Below are 6,150 nucleotides of genomic sequence, written 5' to 3' on the forward strand. Positions count from 1 at the left end.
ATCTTTAACTGCATCTGCAGCTAAAATGCAATATAACTCTCAAATGATGCTCTCCTACCAGTGTTAGTGCAACTTTGCCTACTTGGATTCATGAACTTAAACACTTAAAAGAAAATTCTGTGCAAGATTTGAAAGTACTGTCAGACAAGAACTTCCCTCGGCCTCGTATCATAGCTCAATGGTTACCATGCATGGAGGACTAGAAAACAGGAGCAGTGAGATGCAGGATGCAGCTCGGCTACATCCACCACTCAGCTTTTCCTGTATGGTAACTTCCATGCATTTTTTTTCATGGACTAAGAGCAGTTTCAGGACACCATGGACCTGCAGCCTCCTGACCTTTTCTTGATGATTTCCTCTGTGGGAATGGAGCAGGCAGCTGCTCTCCATGTATTTCTGCACCATTTCTCAGCAGTGGTCTCCATCATCTCTTGTCTTACTGTGGTTTGCAGCTCAAGGTAGATCTTTGTATGAAAGTTTTCAGTAACTTTGATCTTTTGGAGGGTGGTGGAAGGAAGGACCAGTATGGCACACAGTATTCCACAGGTTTAGGAACTGTGGGTTCATGTGGCAACATGATGTTGATATCTTTCTGAGCACTATCTCACAAGTGGCCTGGTTTGGTTCTGTTACGTACTACTGAGCTGAAGGTTTTCGTACGACTTACAAGAGCTTGCACTGGAGGATGAATGATGAGGAGCCCGTCCCTGCAGTTGTCCTTTCATCAGAGAATTTAAAACACAACTGTATGAGCTGCTGTGATGGCACTTGGCTACAAAGTGCCACCAAAGCCATCCCAGGTCGGGATTTAAGTGGTAAGCCTGTTTTACTGCCAGATTCTTGTTCAGTGGAAACTACTGCAATAGTCCTATCAGCCTAACAAAAACCCTCAGAGGTAAACCCAGAGCAAGTGCTTGTGTGCTCTCTGAGCTACGTCCCATTTCTTTTATAGGAACGACCAGTCATTTGCTGTCCCATGAAGACTGGATTGCACTGATGGGTCCTTCATGAGGTGTTTCTCAAGCCCATTTCCCATTTCCAAAGCTGGCACTGAATCACTTGGTTTGCTGTTCAGGAAGGTTAACTCTCAAGTTACCTATTGGCTTTAAAGGCTCCTGGGCAAACGCAGTACATCTGTCGTATCCTGTGGTAAATCAATGCAGTTAGATCTGTGATCAGATTGTTTTTTAACCTTGTGTTGGAGGATGTGCATTGAGCTTCCCACATAGGTTTGGGGTGAGTATTTCTCTGTGTGTGCAGAAATAGCGGTGTAGTCACTCCTGTACTCAAAATTATGCTCTGTACAGATGCAGGGAAGAAAAATGCTTTTCTGTTTTGCTCTCAGAAGCAGTTTGACAACTTGTGTGCAATCATAGGGAGCAACACACTGAAGAAATGAGCCCTGCCTGCTGCACCTGCCTGCAGGGGAAGGCAGCTAACAGCAGTATACCAGGCAGCTTAAAAAGGCTTTTACAAATACCTGGGTATTTGTTTTTACTGTCCAGAACAGACAGCAGCATTTCAGCAGTGATTTATTTTAACTGTATGAGCAGTAACATCCCATACGGGGCTGAGTTGCTATTCCCATTTACATGTCCCCTGGAGCACATAGTGCTGCTCCTGTGCTCAGAGCATCCCAAATCCCTGCGCCAGGTCCCCGCTCGGTAAGAGCGTTACGGATGCGTGCAGTTGTGGCGCTGGGAAGGGGGAGTCCCCCCCGCTGGAGCTGACCTTTCTCCTGTGCAGAGTGGGCAGTCTGTTCCATCTTTTGACCACGTTTTCTTAGTCACGGTCTTACGCTTCCTTTGAATCACTCGGCAGGGGCTGACGAACGCGGAGCGAGCTGCTTTATGTTTTAGTAAAACGAGGATTTCACAATGCGTGGTGCGCTTCCAGGCAGCTGAGTTCAGCTGAGGGCTCGCTGCTGCCAGCAGAGCATCCTCCCACCCCTTCCCCGCACAGCGATACCTGGTACTTCTGGTACAGCTTGGACCCGCTGCGGAGCAGCGTCTGGATGAAAGCTTTACCTCCGCCAAGGGTACCAAAGGGAACGGGGGTGTTGTGTTGGTGGGTGCCACTGCACTCTCAACTCCATTTTAAAGCTGTTTCTGGGGTTGGGGAAATCATCAGCCGTAGCCTTGCCATGGGGAGAGCCTTTTGTCTGGGTGGTTCCTGCTGCTGAATCACTCCCATTGCTTGTCAGTCCAGAAGAGAGCCCCTGGTCAGATGCTCCCCGTCGTGTGTCATGTTGCCCTGTTACGCGGGAATGACAGATTGCTGTGGTATGTGATGCACTTTGAAACCACGTCTGAATCACTGCTGGATGTCCTGATGCTCTGCCAGCGTGTAGCACACATTCAGCGCAGGGGAAGGGGGGTGAAGCGTCCCCTGAACTTCAGCAGGAATCCCACCGGCAGCAGGGAAGTGCCTTCTGCTGCGGCGGCTGCACAAGCAACATCTGCTTGGGTGGATGTGACACGCTGTGCCCTGTGCTGACCCGCTTTCCCGTCCAGAGAAGGACAAATAAAAAGCTTTAAAAGCACACGTGGGGGGGGGGAAGGAAACCGGGCACTGTTTGTGCTGTTGTGGGGCTGGTCTCCCCCCAACTGTGTGCAGGTGGAGTTTCCTCTGGGTCAGCTTGTGCCTCCTCCCCTGGCATGAGAGTCCCTGCACAACCCCATAGCATCTCCCCTGGGCATGAGGAAAGTCCTTGTGAGGGGTGGTGTAGCGCAAGGGAGCTGCTGAGCATCAGCACGCCAGAGTTGGTATCATCAGGAGTAGTTGTGGGCTTAGTATATTCAGAAAAACATTATTAAAATCAATGTGTAAGGTGGCTCACAAACGCAAATTAACTGGAAACTGGGTCTTCAGAGCGTCTGGGTCCAGTGTGGCACTGAGCATGGGGGTGGAGAGCATGGGGCTGCACCTGTCCTGCACCCCTCGCACAAGCTGTGCGGCAGCTTTCTTCTCTCTGCTGAACTTGGTGAGTTCCTAAAAATCCTCTTTTCCCTAGCAACTCCTTAACTCGGGTTCAAGCAATTTATATTGTGGTTCATGTTTCAGCTCCAGCAAATCCATCGCAGGAAAAGCAGGTACTCCTGACCCAACAGAGCTGCTTTTGGAGCTGAGAGAAGCTGACCCTTTCTTTTGCCTGCTTCACACTCCTTTGGTGTCCATCTGCAGCACCTGGCCTTTGCTCAATCACCTTGGATGTCACCTTAGACACCCATACCTTCAAGATCACTTAAGGAGAGTCAGACCCTGCTGTGAAGGACCTATTTGTACATCCCTACTGACAGTTTCTGTCCACTGTTCCCATAGTGAAAAACTTAGGAGTTATGTCCCAGCCACACTCAGCCCCTGTGCAGGTGTAATTAACAGAGACCCAGTTATTAATTCAATTACTGAGCCACAATAGCTGCCTTGCACCCCAGCATCCCTGAGCATCCAGAGTTGACAACCTGAAAGGTTCTGGAATTTGGTAGTAGATTTTCACTCATGTCCTAGCAAATGGTGAGCAAAATGATTCATAGAATCACAGACTGGTTTGGGTTGAAGGTTCCCTTAGAGCTCATCCAGTTCCAAGCCCCTGCCATGGGCAGGGACACCTTCCACTAGAGCAGGTTGCTCCAAGCCCCTGTGTCCAACCTGGCCTTGAACACTGCCAGGGATGGGGCAGCCACAGCTTCTCTGGGCACCCTGTGCCAGCGCCTCAGCACCCTCACAGGGAAGAACTGCCTCAGATCTCATCTCAATCTCCCCTCTGTCAGGTTAAAGCCATTGCCCCTTGTCCTGTCACTACAGGCCCTTGTCCGAAGCCCCTCTTCAGGTTTCTTGTAGCCCCTTTAGGCACTGGAGCTGCTCTAAGGTCTCCCCTTAAGGAGCCTTCTCTTCTCCAGGCTGACCCAGCCCAGCTCTCTCAGCCTGGCTCCAGAGCAGGGCTGCTCCAGCCCTCGCAGCATCTCTGTGGCCTCCTCTGGAGGGCCTGTGGCTTCAAAAGCACGGAAGTGTTTTTCAACCAAATTCTGAATTATTTTCTCAAATACACTGTCCATAATGTGCGGCTTTAGTGCACTGCCAACTGCAGCCAATTCTGTGCTGCTTTTCCCTCATCTCTGCAGCAGCTGCTCAGTTTTCTTACAGGAGGTTTCTAAAAGCCAAAAGACACTTTTGAGAAAGTTCCTTAATGCTGTATTCGAGTTTATAATCTCAGCTTTGCTCCAACCTTGTCCTGTCTCATTCCTTGGCACACGGTGGTGGAGGGCAGGTGAGAGCCACTTCCACCAGCACATGCTGATCCCTCTCTACAGCGCATTGTGGCACATGGAGTCACCTCTGCAACTCGGAATCAAATAATAAGTACTTCTGTAAAGGAAATCTGTTATTCTGTAGGGCAGGGTTTATATGTTTGGGGGTTTTTGGCATTACTTCTCCTGTAAAGGTTAGGAGGAGCCAGAGGTGCATCCCCGCACAAAGTGATGAGCAACTGCATCCCACCTTGCTCCCAAAGCCAATGGTGAGATTTCTCCTGTGTGATGAATGAGTGAAAAATACCCTTAAGGATTCAGGGGAAACAGGCAGGACAGAAAGACAAGGCAGGTTCCTCCTGAGCCAGGTAGCCAGGCTTTTTCCATTGGATTAATGCATCTCCTGGGGAGCATAGCGAGGGCTTGGTCCAGCCAATTTTCCTCTCACCATGTAGCCCATTTATCCACCTCCTGGGGCACACATGTACAGCTATAACTGTGCTGTATTCAGCTGCAAAGAGCAGTCGGGATCCAAGGATGCCCCAATGTCAGGCACCCCAAAAGCATCTGCTAACAGGAGCCCAACCAAGTGCCCTGACCGCAGGTCCCAGTAAAACCAGGCCATCAGGAAAAGGAGATGAACCTCATTGATCTTAACCTGCCTGCTCCAAAACAGGATCAACAAAGGCTGGGTAAAAACCCTCTCAAAACCTCCAGCCGAGGAACAGCTCCACCTCCTTCTCTTGCTGTGTCTGATCAGCCAAAGACGGGGTATTTTTCCCAATATCTCTTGTCTTTTCAAGGCAGCCCTTCACACACACCGCCTCTTATCTTGTCCTCCTCCAGACTAAACAAACCCTCCTTTAACCTTCCCTCACTATCACAGGTTTTTGCTCTTTTTATCAGTCTCGCTGCTGCCTCCTGGACTCGTTCCATGTCAGCATCTCTTCTCAGAGAGGAATGATCTCGCTGCACATCCCACCTGCAGGGCTGCCCTTAGAAGATGACCTGCCTTTCCTGACAGGTTCTGCACCACGCTTAGGACCATTTACCCTCAGCTTTGCCTGTGTTCTTGCTGCCTCACCAGCTATTTTGTACCAGCGCTCTTAAATCTTCCTTCCCAAAGCACACATATTTCCCTTGGCACCTCATCCGGACCAAGACCGGTTCACCAAATTCTAGGAAACAGAGTACCAGCTCCACAGGGTTGGGAGAACATCTGAAGGTTGTTGAGCTTCTTATGCAAGGCCAAAAACCAGGGGCAGGAGGGATGAGATCATGCAGGTAATTGCGGGAGGCTTCCCGCGTTACATCCTGCTCCCGCAGCAGACTTGAGCGAGGAGCCATAAATGAGTATTACAACCCGTGGGAACCAATTACTCCAGAAACATCGGGTTTCTCCTGCTGCTTCCCAGTGGCAATGACCTCACACAATGAAATGGCAGCTCCCTGCCCCTTACTGCTGATAGCTCATCGCTGGGGATGAGTTCATGACCTGAATGAGGGTAAGCTTTGTTTTTAAAAGGACATTATCAACACACTTCAGTCTAAAAGCACCCAGCAAAGGTGCTGGAGATGGCAGAGCCCCCATTCAGCCCCGTTGCTGAACGACAGCCCGGCAAGAGCTGCGCTGAAAGCGAAGACGAAGAAATTGGAGGAGAAAGGATTCTTCTTGCTTTGCATCATTGCAGTCCAACCACATCTATTTTTGCTGTACACATGGCATCAAGCACCCGTCACTGCTATTCCTACTCCATCCAGCACCTCCGCATGACAAGGGAAGAGTGACAGCAGGATGGAGCGCAGCCGGAGAGAGCGTCACGTTCAATTGTCCTGCCACCCAACTTAAAATCTGGGGAATTAGATTACCAGCCTTCACATACACACACACCAGTAAAGGATG

This window comes from Strigops habroptila, chromosome 8, assembly GCF_004027225.2.
Source record: "Strigops habroptila isolate Jane chromosome 8, bStrHab1.2.pri, whole genome shotgun sequence".
NCBI lineage: Eukaryota > Metazoa > Chordata > Aves > Psittaciformes > Psittacidae > Strigops > Strigops habroptila.